General features: G+C 41.5%; 1 long non-coding RNA gene across 1 annotated transcript; it reads left to right on the top strand.

Annotated features, from left to right (window-relative positions):
• Positions 1 to 10,060: 10,060 nt before the first annotated feature.
• Positions 10,061 to 14,231, top strand: LOC104911906. The gene is made up of 3 exons (XR_794259.3): positions 10,061 to 10,586; positions 10,953 to 11,010; positions 13,547 to 14,231. It is a non-coding gene; the product is annotated as an uncharacterized LOC104911906 (long non-coding RNA).
• The last annotated feature ends 6 nt before the right edge of the window (positions 14,232 to 14,237 follow it).

The following is a 14,237-nucleotide window of genomic DNA, read 5'->3' as shown; positions in this document are numbered from 1 at the left end:
TAAATAATAATTATACAGAGAAGTATCAACATTTTGTCAAAAGAATGTAGTGAAACCAAAGAGCAGTTTGTAATATGTCTGAAAATGTCTGAAAATACTGGAGCAAAATATTTTTGTCATGACTGTAGGGGTCAGGATGGTGTTTTGCCAGAAAATATGACCTCAGAGAATTCAGTGGAAATTTTGAAAGATTATAAATTGAAGCTATCTAGTGAAATGTAGGAAATCCAGTGTTTTTGTTGGAGAAATACTGCAAATAAGTGAATAACTGAACAGTTAATGGAGTGCAAGAGAAAATCTTGTCCTTCCTTGAATCTTCCTTGAATCTCCTTCTGACCAGCCTTGTCTAGTTATCAAGACAACTGATTTCTAACTGCACCAAGCAAGAGAAGATTGTTTCTTTTTATTCTGCTTAAATAATAAACTTGCTGTGAATTTTTAGAAATGAATGTCCGTATGCAACATGGACGTACAATTTTCAAAGGAAATCAAGCCAAACTTCATCAGTTCAGTTACTAAAAATGCGTAGAGATACGATGGGTTTTACATAGCTTATATATATATATACTTACGTATGTATATGTACGTATATATATATATATATACCCTCAGCTGCACTTTTTTTTTTAGAGAAGAGGACTCGAATAAATTAGGCTGTAATTCAGCATCTTATCTACATATTCCCATAGGTAGATATGCACAAAGCATACATTTCTTATTTGTAGAGCAAATAGAACAAGCAATTAAGCTAGAAAACTACTCTGTGACTGCCTGAGCCTTCTCCCAGTTTCTCTTAGTTACTACGCACAGCTAGAAATGCCTTCCCTTTTTATGCCTACTACAATGCATATCTTGCATCCACACTTTCTGTCCTATAGATGATACTATATTAAAACTGTGAAAGTTATGATTGATTTGGGCAATGTGTCACAGTTATATCAGGAACAACCCTGCTCTTAATTTTCCATTGGTAGATATTATTTTTGTAAAAAATTATTTTTTTCTGGCAGTCATTATTCATCAAAAAGGATTTTTGTTTTCCTCCAAAAGGGTGGTTCAGTGCCTTTTTAGTGGCTCTAAGCCTAAGCTTCAGCAAGTGTGTGATCAAGTGTACCGGAAAAACCCTTTGTCCGTTGCTAAACCTTATGAAATCGTAGATCAAAAGAATTTTCCTATCTTACAAGGACTGTGGTACTATTCATGGGCTAAAAATGACTGTCAAAGTAATAAAACAACTACTGTTGTCAGGAAAAGATTAAAAGCAGCAGCTGGATTGTACACAGTCAACTTTCAAATCTTTCTCTAGGAAGGTAGATGCTTTAGAAAATGATCTGGCTTTTCAGTTGATTTGCCATGATTGGCAGCCCCATAAAATGGCTACTGACACAGGAACTTGCAAAAGAAAGAAGGCTTTTTTTCCCCATAAAGAGAATATTCTGCTTCTTGCCTTCTTCCAAATTGGACTCTGCACTTGGAAGTGAGTTGTAATGCAAGTGTCGTGGCAGTGACAGGTCTCAGTCTTTTCCTCTGTTTCGTCCAATTTATCTAAACTCTTCTTCTGAAATCATTCCTGCTGTCATTTTTCTCCACTTGTATTTTAACTTACATTCTTTTTACTGTTTTGGTTTTGTTCCTCAAGTTTTCAGCTTTCCATGCATTTTTTCTAAGATTGTAATCACCTGGACCAGCACGTTGTGCATCTTATCACCATTCAAAATCCATGTTTACCCTGGTACTGAGAATTGAATATTTTCTTTATTGTCTCCAAACTTCCAGACATCACAGTTCTCAAATCTGCATGTGTGCAACATTTGAAATTTTATTTACAAGAGGTCAATGTAATGGTTTCTTTTAATTAATTCCTTTTTTTTCCATTTTAGTTATCTTTCTTATTTCATCCAGACATTATTCTCTTGAATAAGGTAGATTATTCTTCTGTGTGTATTACAAGATTGGGCCATCTGCCTTCCACTTGTTGATTTTTTTTCCTGAGTTGTCGTTTACTTTTCATGCACCTTTTTGATTTATATTTATTCTCTTAACCAATTCCCCAAAATATTTGTGGCTCCATAACTTGTTACCTTGGAGGGTAGGGCTTTTTTGTTGCTGTTTTGTTTCTTTTTGTTTTCACCCTGACAGCAGTGTACATTGTTGAATTAACTAAATGGTTTGCCAACACTTTTCTTCTCCCTGGCTTCTGATTTTGGCTCTTCTGGTATTTCAGATTGTAATCCTGGGTTCCATATTTCCCTTTAAACATCACTGTACATCTCCTCACCTAAGATCAGCTGGAGTAATGAATGTCAGACCTTAGACCTGTTATCTCTGCTGTTTTCCCCTAGGGTTCTGTGGAATGGAGTTATGAAATGGGCAGCTTTGTTCCACAGTGCCCTTTTTTTTTCTCCTTCATGCACTGGTTTGGCTTTTGTGGGTGTAAGAATGCATGTGTTGCAGAATTTGTCACAACTTGAAACCATTAGTGGTGGCAGAATCAGGCCTATAATATGCTGAGTTCACAAGTTTGTACACTCTCTTCTTACCTGTTCAGATGCTGGGCTCAGAACATGCTGCACTGTAGTTATCAGATAACATCAGCAGTGTTCTTTGTATCTATGGCAAAGATGGAAAAGTTCAGCTGGCAGCCGAAGAGATTTTGTCCCTTCTGATCTTTTTTTCAGTGCTGTGCCTGAAAAATACAAGCTCTCTTACAGTAGCTGGTGGTTGAACTGATTCAGAAAGAGAGGTTTGTGGAAGAGTTGCTGAGTAGGAGAGGTCCTGGATACAGTCACTGGCAGGCAATGTGATCCGCTCCCTCTGCTGTTACACTGCTTGCAAACTCCCTTTACCCAGATCTATGAGCACCACTGTCTGAATGCCTTCAGCTTCTCTTTGGGCTCTAATACTAACAGCAGCACTCACTAAAACTCACCCTTGCTATCACAGACCTTGAAAAAGAAAAGGAAAACGTCTGATTCCTTTTTTTTTTTTTCCCCCCTGATCTCTCTGAAAGAGAAGCACAGATAAAAGCAAAGCTCTTTGTGACTGATTTTTTTCACTATCTACTTGAAAGACAGTGGGTCAGAATTAAGGCATTTTTGCTGCAGAGGAAATGTGTGGGATGTTGGCTGAGAGCCAGAAGCCACTAACATCCCTGTTGCACTAGGAATACTTGAATGAAGTGGGTGTCAACCTCAGGAGAGCGGGCAGTGCTACCTACATCAGAGAAAAACCTCTTCATTGAGATTCAAGGAGTAAAAATATTGAACGGAGATAAACCAGTCTGATGGATTTTTTTTCTGTGAGAGACAATGAACGTGCAAGAATCATCAGCCAATCTGAAAGAGCATCCCCTAAGGTCCTGTGTTGTCAGGTCCTGTTCATTCTGCGGAAGGAGACATCCACGCAGTCACTGACTACTCTGACAATTTGTAAGTTTCATCATTTAGGTCTGATTTCTCAACACATCCAAATAACATCCAAAAACTGTTAGCCAGTATTCCCCTCTACAGCCAGTTTTACAGTAGTTTCTTTTTCTTTTTTCCCAAGAATGGAATAAACATTGTAAGTGTGTCAAATGTGTATATAGAATATAGTTTATCCAGATGCTCACCATGCTTGTGTCCAATTGGATGACAGGGGGGGACAGAGTCATTTCTAGAGTTCCTTTGTACCACCAAACAATGAATCTAGAGAATCAAATTGACATTTTTTCCCAATGGGATTTTTCTTGTTGTAATCTGCCCCAGATAAGAGTTATGCAATCTCACTGCCTTGGTACTTAAGTCAGCTATGAGTTCTATCCAGCCTAAATATGGTCATATTTTTCTTTAATGAAGTCCATCATCAGAACAACATGCCTGTGACAGTTTACTTTTCAGCTTCAAAAATATGATGTGTGAGCAGCAGATCTTTTGTCCCAAGCTACAGAGCTGTTCTCAACATGCATAAGGGAAAGGAGGTTCCCACCTGATTTGTGGCATAACCGAATTATTAGAAAGTGATATATTTGTATAGAAGGTAATGTTGCAAAAATGGAAGGAAGCATTTTGCCTAGGTATTGGCACTGACCAAGGAAATGGCTAGAGTGGAGTACCACAGATGCTTGAAAAAAGCCCTTATCCTCAAGCAGAAAGTGAAGGGATGCTGAACAAGTGACAGCTGTGCAAATCTAGCTGGTTACATGGCAATTGTTGATTTTAGCTTTTGGATACAGTTGTGCACATTGACTCTAATGTGTGAGGTCAGAGAAAGCTAGGGGATAGGGAACCCAAAATGACACCTAACAGGCATGAATTAAAAAAATTTAAAAAAGTGAATCTGAGCAGGATTTAGGAAAACAGGAGCCTGACCTGGTCTACAAAAGAAGATAAGCTAATAATTGACTTTGCTTCCATTACAGATGATATATTTGTGTTGTCAATTTGGCTTTCAAATCCTGAGTTTATTATAACCTGTTACAGCATGACCTTGGTAGTAAAAAGTGTTTATGGACAATTGGTCTTCAGTAACTGGGGCAGAAAGCACTGAAGCAACTAAATGCTGCCAACCCCATGGCTTTCCTCTCCCTGCCATGTTCAAACTGATCTTGAAATCCAGAGCCTCAGAGTGTTGTGGTAAAGTGCCCGTGGCCAGCAGTCAGGAACAGTCATCATCCCAGGGCCCAGCAGTGCAGGAAGCTGTGTAAGCACAGTGAGCACATGGCTGCTACTCAAGAGGGATCCATCCATGGTACTGGGGGAGCAACAAAAGTAGGCTGAGTGAAGGGCAAGGGCACAGTGAGGCAACATTGACCAGGGTAAAGGGCAGTGGTCTTAACCCACTCTGTTCCCACAGATAGAAAGTTTCTTTACACACACTTTCCAGCAAGCTAGTCAGTTTTACTGTTGCTCTGATTGAATGGATAACCTTTAAGAGATGTGAGCAATTTCTGGTTCATCTTAGTTATTCGCAAAGTAAGGAGAAAAGGAAGGATGTAAATATAAGTTAGGTTTGGATGGAGTATTGGAAGCTGCTTACTTAGACTCTGCAAGAAAAGCAAGAAAAAGGTCTCAGAGGTAAAATATTCAGGAAAATAGAAGACAAGAATGTAACTGAAATGTTATCTTCAGCTACCATGATGAACCTTGCTTTTTCTGAGATCCCTGGGTAGCAAGCAGCAAATTAGCAAATCCTCAAAATGAATTTTGAAAGTAACCACACTTTCTGTTCTGAGAGAAAAGTTTAAAATGTCTAAGATAGTTTTTGAAAGGCAAAGGAAAATGTGCCAGAGGGCTGAGAGTTCTTAAGACCACGTTATAAGCCTTTGAAAATAGGATTTTATAATGGAAAAGCAGAGATCATTAACTATTGTAAGCACCTCTAAGAATGACACATCTATAGTAAATTACATTCAAATTAATATAAAACTGTAAAGATTCCCTGACAGCTTTGATTATGTAAGTTGATTTTAGTAGTTAAATGTTGACTTTCTATAATGCATTCTCCAAATATTATACTGAATGCTGCATCATATATAACAATTACCATGTCACAGTGCTATTTTGTGTAAATTAAATTATTGACAGCAATATAATTTTGTATTCACTTTATTATTTTGATTCATTTTTCTGTCAAAATATACAATGACTCTTCACTAGATTTAGAAACCAAAAAAAAACTCCTCAGATGGTGAAGTATTATTCTTCATACATTATTTTTCCTTAGCCTGTAATGAGGTTGAGGAGGAGAGAGAGAGAGGGAAGCAACATTTCATTCCTTCTCTGACATTATGTGTGTTTTCAGACATGTTGTCAACTTTAAATCATGTTACAATAAGGTGTGCTATTTAGAAGGCCTGCAAAGTCCAGATCAGCTCTGGTCAGCCCCTTCAGGCACACTGCACACTTGGTGGTTTTAGTGATCCTCCAACACAAGTGCTGCCCTGAATCGCAAGATGGGTTTCATATTATGATGATTATTCAGCCTAGCTTTAAGGACAGTCCATTGTACATCACAGGGGAATACTTCCCATTCTTTGATATTTCTTATAGATGAAAGTACAAAACATTACCTCTCCGCTGCTGCTCTTTCTTCACACCTTCTCTTCTCAGGTTCTTTGAGCATTATGGCAACAGTGATCATCTCTTCTGGGATGCTTGGAAGGTTCTTGCTGGTTATGGTTGTATCTACCTGTAATGCAGTATTTAGTTTTCTCATTAGCCCCGTCCAAATGCACAGCCTGTACGCTTCTCATCACCTGCTTGAAGCTAGAATGTGGAAGTTAAGACAGCGGCTGCATATTCCTACTGGACCTTAGTTCTTCTCCAGGCAGGTACCCTCACCTGCCTGTGGAGCCAGTCCTGCTGGCTCACTTAATGTATAGCTCAAAATCTGTGTCATAGATCAAGGCAGAACCCAGAGTGACTGAAATTTGATTTTGGATTCCATGCTATGAGATGGAATAAATGCGCTCAGATGTGTTCAGGCAGAAAAAGGGGCTGAATCCAGCATGTAACATTGTGGGGGAGGGTGACTGGGTAGGAAAATTCCCTCAATTCTGAGTAGCAGTAGAAAGGTTCAGAAAAATGTTCATCTTCTCAGCTGTTCCAGACCAAGGAGGTTGGGGAAAGCCTATTCTGCAAATTTTGATGGTGTTTAGTTGTGGCTTAGATACTGACAAGCTTTAGTCATGTCTGCACCTGCTCAGTATTAAAAAGCTAAGGTACATTGGGTGCTGAGAATGCTGGAAGCAGTTCCAGTGCCAGGGCCAGTGACGGCTGACTAGTTGGTATCCATACAGCTGTAGGCTAGCTCTTTCTTCAGCAGAGGTCTGCTCCCTATCTAGTCCACTGTGAGCCCTAAACCTAAAGGTTATTTTTCAGATGCTCTTTGTGGTTGTCTTACTCAGCTGTGCTGAAAGTTGAGGAGGTAGAGAAGAAAGCTTGCAAGTTGGTGAGGATGAGACAAGAGTTGAGAAGCAACAGGGGAAGGCTAAATCCTCTCTGAGTTTCACCGTGGATTTAGCAGTGTTCTCCAAATACCTGGGAATTCATCTGTGTCTGCCAACATGTGGCTTGTATGTATATATTTGCTTTCTATGGCAGTACAAAACTGCAAAAAACTTACCTGATACAGATGGAACATACCTAGTCTTTGCACTTGCATTTAATTCAATATGAAATGTTAATATATGTCTGCAGCATATGCTAAATTCTCCTTTGCTCCGTTTTAAGGGGCGGGAGCCCAAAGAGACAGTCAGCATTCTCTAGGACTTGGAGTAGTGCTGAAACTCAATGACAACTTTTTAGTCTTCTTCACCATGCTTAGATTCCACATGGCATGGCACAGGATCTGTAGGGTGGTGGAAGTAGCAGCGTGAAGCTGGAAAAGGGCCTGTTTACCTGTTTTTCTATTAGATAGTCTGATTAAAAAAATGTTGCAACTCTGCCAAGTTTACCCTCCTAAAATATTGCTGTGGATGCATTTTCTGTTGGCAAACTGAATGTATTAACAATTATTGGAGAGACAACCTTGAAGCTCCATGTTAGCATGATGGTCTGTGTTAGCTGATTTATAAAATTCCAGAAAGTCCTCAATGGATGGAAGAATCATTTCCTTCCAGCTTCTTGTCTTAACATTTAGCAGCCTTTCTACCTTTGATTTTTTAACTTGCAACTAAAGATGTCTTCCCTACATCTTTCTGCGTATAATTTAATATATCTTTCTTTGTATGAAGCAGTTTCACACATGAATGCATGTACAGCAGAATGGCTTTACTAGAACCTGCTTCTCTTCAGAGCAGACAAATATACTTGGGTCTTCTTCTGGCACAGGCTCAAAATGCTAAGCTATAATGCTGAATTTCTCATTTGGCCTCCTTTCTTGTTTGGTTTGCCAATGTGGGAGTTAATCATATAAACACAGAAATACAGAGTACAGGGGGAAATACATTGTTTTGTCCTCTTCATATAGCTCTGGATCTTGTTGGCTACGCTAATGTATTGCTTGCAACAGGTTAAATGACCGTGGTGATGAGGAACAGGTGGTGATGAGAAGCTAATGTGAGAGGACATGGAGAAATCACACTGCATGATAGGAAGTTGTTCCTCCCAGCATTTTTCTGTGCTAGCCTATTCAAAGTGACTCTGTAACTGTATCCTGAGACTACACTAGAACATGCAACAGCATTGAGTTCAAATGCTAAACAAGTATATATGCTGTTTCAGCTAATTGTAGCATCTGAGATTCTAGGTGGCAGTCATTCCCCTCGATGTGTAAGTGCCCAAACGCTGTGATGAAGAGTTAGGCCTTGTTAGGACCCCATGCTACTAAGCTGGAAAGAGGAATTTTGCACAAAAGATTTAAAGCTAAAACAGAGCAAACAAAAAGCCCACAGCTAGTCGAGGTATCCTGAGAGTTGGGAAAAACAAACCTGCTGGGCAGGTATTCCCTAATAATGTAATTTTGACATTACTAGCCTGCCTTCTCCTCGATATATCCTCTATTTGTTCAAAGAAAATCATCTGCTCCTCTCAGTTATTTCAAAGTAAAGTCACAAGAATAGCTTGTTCCCACTCTATTCCAAATATAGCTGTTGGCAGTGATTGCTGAGATAAGGGGGAAGGAAAAGGAACTACCAAGGAAGAGGAAAGACAGGAGGGGGAAGAGAGAAAAGGAGCTGAAAAGGTTGGACAATAGAGAGTAAAGAAAGACGTGAGTGAGAGGAGAGGTGAAAGAGTGTGGACAGTACATCTCAGCAGAGAAAATAAATCAAAGAGTGAAATAAACTCCAGCAAAAGAGGTGGGAGCAACCCAAATACAAAATAAAGAAGGACCGTGCCCACCCCGAGGAGCTGTTTGAGTTTCAGCCTTGAAAAGTAACCAAACCTTAAATAAAACCATGCCCAATTTTGACTTGCACTCAGATTGTAAGGGTTAGAGCATCAGAAAACTTATGCTAATTTACACTGCTTGAAGATCTGGTCCTAGAAATTTTAAAGCAAAACAAGTTGCTTATTTTAATCTCTTGTGGGATTTTTTAAAAATTGTCTGCTCCAAAAAAACTTTGTTGGCAGTTTCAGACAGAAAACCATCCACTGGGTAAATTTGCTGGCACTGAACATCAATGCTCTTCTCAGAAGTCTGCAGTCAGGATGGTCTTCTGGTGAGACTTGAGCATCTAGGCATGCCCTCGGGAGCAGGAAACAGATGATGATAAAAACTCAGGAAAAGTCAGAACCACCCTCAGACTGATTTACCCAGAGCAAAGAGATGAGGGGTTTCGAGGCTCACGGCAGACTGGTTTAAGACTAAGGCAACAAAGACATGAGAATAAATGGAAACAGGTTGTGAAAAACAGCACACAGACATGGCAAACACAAAGGAGTCCTTGGCAATCCAGAAATCCAGTGAATGGCTCTAGCTTCCCTGGAGGGTTGGGAAGTTTCTGAGAAACATTCCCCAGAGCTGCTCTGCTTCTCTTCTCAGAAGACAGGTTGGAAAACGGTGCTAGAGTTCCTTCTCTCCTGGTTTGCTGAAAAGAGATGTGATATATGACCTTACTCTTCAGCTGAGATTAAGGAGACTTACCCAGTTCCATTTCTTATAAACTGGGCTTATCTGGAAAGCCTGGACAAGCTTTCTGAGTGCTCAAATGCAAGGCAATGGGACCACCAGAGCTGAAAGTGTGACACTTGCTGTACTTCTTTTATTTCAGTCCTTCAAGGAAGAAGGCTGCTTGCATTGTTAAGGGATGTGCTCTATCACTCTCACTCTGGACCGAAGGACTGGTGCAGCTATTAACAAGAGATATTTACACAAAATACAGGAGGCGCATTAGAGCAGGAAATACAAGAGTAAATGAAGCTGTTTTTGGAAGATAGGACTGAAAAACAGAGCTTAGCAGTCAGACTATTGCTATTCAAAGACAAAGTCATCATTATTTTGAGAGTCTTGTCAAGTGGATGGTATGTTGTATTAGCTATATCTGTTTTCCCTGTTATGAGATGCAACTTCTTTTGTTGTTGTTTTCAAAGCAAGCATCATACAGAGCTGTTATTTTATACACGAGTAGGAGCAGCCATCTTTGGACCCAGCGCAGTGTGCAGTTTGCAGACAACCTGGGAAACTTCTGGCATGGTTGGTGCCAGGCTCCTGGTAGCAGTGAGCAGAGTGCCCTCCTGGCCACTGCCCTGTGCTCCCAGCCCCACGGGACAGGCTGTGGAGGACATCTAGGCTGGGTTACCCCCTCTGTGGTGTTCCCACTGCCTCTTTGGGGCACTTGGTGTCTGACTCTAATTCTATGGGAAGAGAGAGGTTGTAGGCTGTGGGACTGCAACTATCAGGCAGCCTTGCTGCCCTGACAGTGGGATCTGCGACCCACCCAGGCTGTGTTTTGTGTATCCACAGATAACACATCCGCGGTGCTAAGCTCTGGAGAGGCGTTTCACAGCGAAACACCATGAGCATTGACCTAAGACGCTGCTTTCTGCTCCGCAGGCCGAGTCCTCTGGAACTCCGGCTTGCCTGCTCCCAGGAGAGGGCAGTGGAGCCGCACACGCTCCGTGCCGCGGCCGGCGGGCCGCTCCGTTCCTGCGGGGCTGCGCGAGGTGAGCAGAGACAGGGGGACGGATTTAATAACGTGTGCTTGCAAGAGTGTACGGGAATATCCAGGAAGTGTTCTGCGTGTTTAATAACGAGAATGAGTTGTCTGTAAACAAAAATAGATTTGGGGTGACTAAGATTACGGTTGCTTTTATTTGACTGGAAGTTTTCTCTGTTATGTTACGTGTATTTGTTTATGGCCACACGCAGTTATACTACTAGTAACTTGCTGATTCCACACAAGTTTGTTTAATTTCTGTAGCCTGAATTAGAAAATGTTATTGATATTTAAATAACCATTTGGGATGTTGCTAAGGCTCTCCTGTGCCAAATCCTCACAATAAAGTCATTTACTTATTTCACATTTACAGGCATGCATCCTAAGACAACAAGGAGCCTTGGCTGAAAACAGCAGAGTGTGGTTTTAAGGTACTGTAATTAAGGGTAGACTAGGATGCCTTCTCCTCTACTTCCTAACCACCCCCTGCCCTCAGCACACAAGCAGTCAGGCAGCTAGTTTTCAGTAGGCTCATGTTTACCCCAGGTTTCCCTGCCTGGTGCTGGGCTTCAGTGACCGGCCACTATGGGCTGAGAGCCTGTATCAACCTTGTGGTAAGTGGCTTTTGACTGGGAATCCAGCAGACAGCCCTGGCAAAATAAAGCATTAGTAAACAAGTATTTCGTCTTGTGTGGACATGCCAGACCTATCTACACTCATAGAAAGAGGGCAGATTTGTGAAACTCTGAAATATGGCTTCAGAGACGAGAACTTCTCTTTTATGTGAAATGTTAAAAACAAACAAACAAACAAAACCAAAGCAGCAAAAAACATAACCCAAAACAAACAAACAAACAAAAAACAAACACAACCAACCAAACAAATGAAACAAACCCCAAAACAACCTGCACCACAACAAAAGATACACCCACAAACCCCACCCTGAATCCAGCACAAACTTAGGACAGACTTCCCTTGCTGTCATCAGAAGTCAGGGTCACTCACCTCTGATTGAAGATCAAGACCCAGGTCCCAGCTGAGCTGAGGCCATGCTAACATCCCCTAAAGCAGCAAGGTGCACAGTGGAAGAGGCAGGGTGTGTTTCCCAAGCAGACCTACTGGTATCACTGTTGTTGGCGCATGAGGTCAGATGAGTTTTGCAACAAAGGCATAGCAACCCCCTGGAGCAACACAAACGTGTGAAGTTAAACTGGTTAAACGGTGCTGCCAGTTCCTGCAGATGATGAGCTGCCTTTTCTTCTTCAGCCACTCTTAAGCTCAGATGCAGCAACAAGAACAATGTCTCGGGTACTTGCAATAGGGAAGTGCAGGAAAATGTACCCAATGCGACATCAGCTAGCACCTTGTTAAAAGAACAAGTACAAAAAAATCTGGGGTGAGGAGGGGGAAAGTTTCAAAGAAACTGGGAATGAAAAATAAGTTCATCCCTTCAGCTCTGAACTCTAGTCAGTGCTATGTCCATCAGACATGTCATGCAGATACAGGGAGAAAGCAGGACTACTCCATGTAAGAGTAAACCTTCTGTCCTTTGGAGAATCCCCAAATGGAAGGCTCCTAAACAAAATCAGTGTGCATTTCTGTGTTCATTGCCGATTCATCGCTGAATGATCTGAAATCAATTAGTGAAAATACCTTGACTGGCTTCAGAAGAGGGGGCTGCAAATTGGGTAGTTTTGCCTTTGGAAGCCACAGGGTCCAGGGAAAATCCAGAGACTTGCACGCACATGGGGCCACTGGAGTGCAGCTTCTCTCTTGGTGTAAGTGGGGCTTTGGCAATTTACACCAACAATCTGTCCGTCATATGAAACCACGTGGCTTGTAGGAACCACAGGAATCAGTAGGATTTTATGCGTGTAAGGCTCATTGACGTCAGTGCGAGTTGGATGGCCTACCCCTGGAGTCTAGTATAATCAGCCAAATGAGGATCAAAGGCACGAAACACATGCAGAGCACTACAGCACAAATATCTGAAAAGGGACCAGAAACATTTGAGTTTCATCTGTCAACATCTTCCTGAAGCACTAGCTGTGTTTCCATCTTGCCTTGCACCTCCAGACCCTGCTGCCTCCAGACAAAGCTCCCATTGAGAGAAGACGAGCGACTCAGTTGTCCATCAGGCACAGTTTACCCCATCCTTAGGAAGGCTCTTAAAATTACCCACCAACATCAACTAACAGCAGTTTCCTTATTCATGTCAGTCTTTGAATCCTTGCAATAGTGGAAGGACATTACGTTTGCCATGTTAGCCCAAAGGTGAAGCTGAGCTACAGAGAGGCTAAAGCAGGATGCAGAACCTTGGTTCTTCTTTCTCTGAGTGTCATCAGTGGACACAGAGGACATAATAGAGGAAGATGCTGTCTAGTATCACTAAAACCTGCATCTCACACCTCCACCATGTTTTTCAGTACAGAGGATGCTGTATGTAGGGCTACACGTTTCTCAGATTAATGTAAAGTCACTTGTCCCCCTGCACAACAGATTCCAATATTTTGTTCTTTCATAGTAGCGATGAGGCCAATTATAGCTCAGCTGTAATGGAAAGGTACAATACAATTGCTCCTACTTCTCAGTCAAATTTCCCAGAACCTGTCTCTCTCTCTCTGTCTCTCTGTCACAATTTAACTTTTAAATTGAGATTGTGTTTTTTAAACGAAAGTATCTAGAATCCTACTGAAATGGAACACGAGCTTTCTTTCAGTTAAGTCTCACGTGCCAAACTGTATTGGCTGTATGTTAAGCGCCAGAAAGAACTGGTAACAAAATCATTGTATATTAACATATTAAAAAAAAACAAAAAAACAAAAAAACACACACACACACAAAGAACTCTGCATCTCCTAATTACTGTGTGCACTTCCCAGATCACCCATCAAGGAAAATATCTAGATTTATGCCTGTAGTTCCTTAGCAAGAATGACAAATGCCCTGAAACTTTGACTTTTTTAGCTACGCTCCTGTCTCGCCTGCATTCTGCAGTGACTGGAGAAGCACTGAAACTGGAACATCACCAAAGGCACTGAAACAAAAACTGAGCAATTGAGACAGCCTTTCTCAGCTGGGCACAAGGTGCTGCAGGACTGGAGCGGAGCCTGTGAGGCAGATGACAGTACTTGAGACCACCACGGAGGTAAGTCCGCGCTCCGTAGAGACACCTGGGCATATGCTGTAATGGGCTCAAACCCACAAATATTTTGATCTGCAGTTAAAAATGCAAGGCAGAAATTTGTTTAGCCTTTTAGTGTATGCTTTGGCTTGTTGCTTCAGAGGAAGAGTGTGCTTTTGTGGCATCTCATACGTGGCTGTGTCTTAGTGCTGCTTGGGCTGTTGATGTTTTTTATTCCTGCATGTCTCTGGAAAGGGGCCTTGCACACTACAGATCATACGGGAGAGTTGTTTTCCTAAAAGTGGGAATAAACAGTCAGGAGATGAAATATTCCTAAGTAATGAGATTAGAGACAAGAATGTAACATGGGATGCGGCTTTCTACAATAATTACATCTGACACCCTCATCAGCAAGAAGATGTAGGGGCTGCGAGCTCTGAGCTTGGGAACAGCATATGAAAGACTGGCTTCTCTTGGGAAGGGAGGCACAGGGGAGGTTATTTTTAGCACTCGGAAAAAAGAAAAAAAGCAAGA

This window comes from Meleagris gallopavo, chromosome 8 (genome assembly GCF_000146605.3).
Source record: "Meleagris gallopavo isolate NT-WF06-2002-E0010 breed Aviagen turkey brand Nicholas breeding stock chromosome 8, Turkey_5.1, whole genome shotgun sequence".
Lineage (NCBI taxonomy): Eukaryota > Metazoa > Chordata > Aves > Galliformes > Phasianidae > Meleagris > Meleagris gallopavo.
The sequence above is the reverse complement of the archived record's forward strand: the minus strand, read 5'-3'. Positions and strand labels throughout refer to the sequence as shown.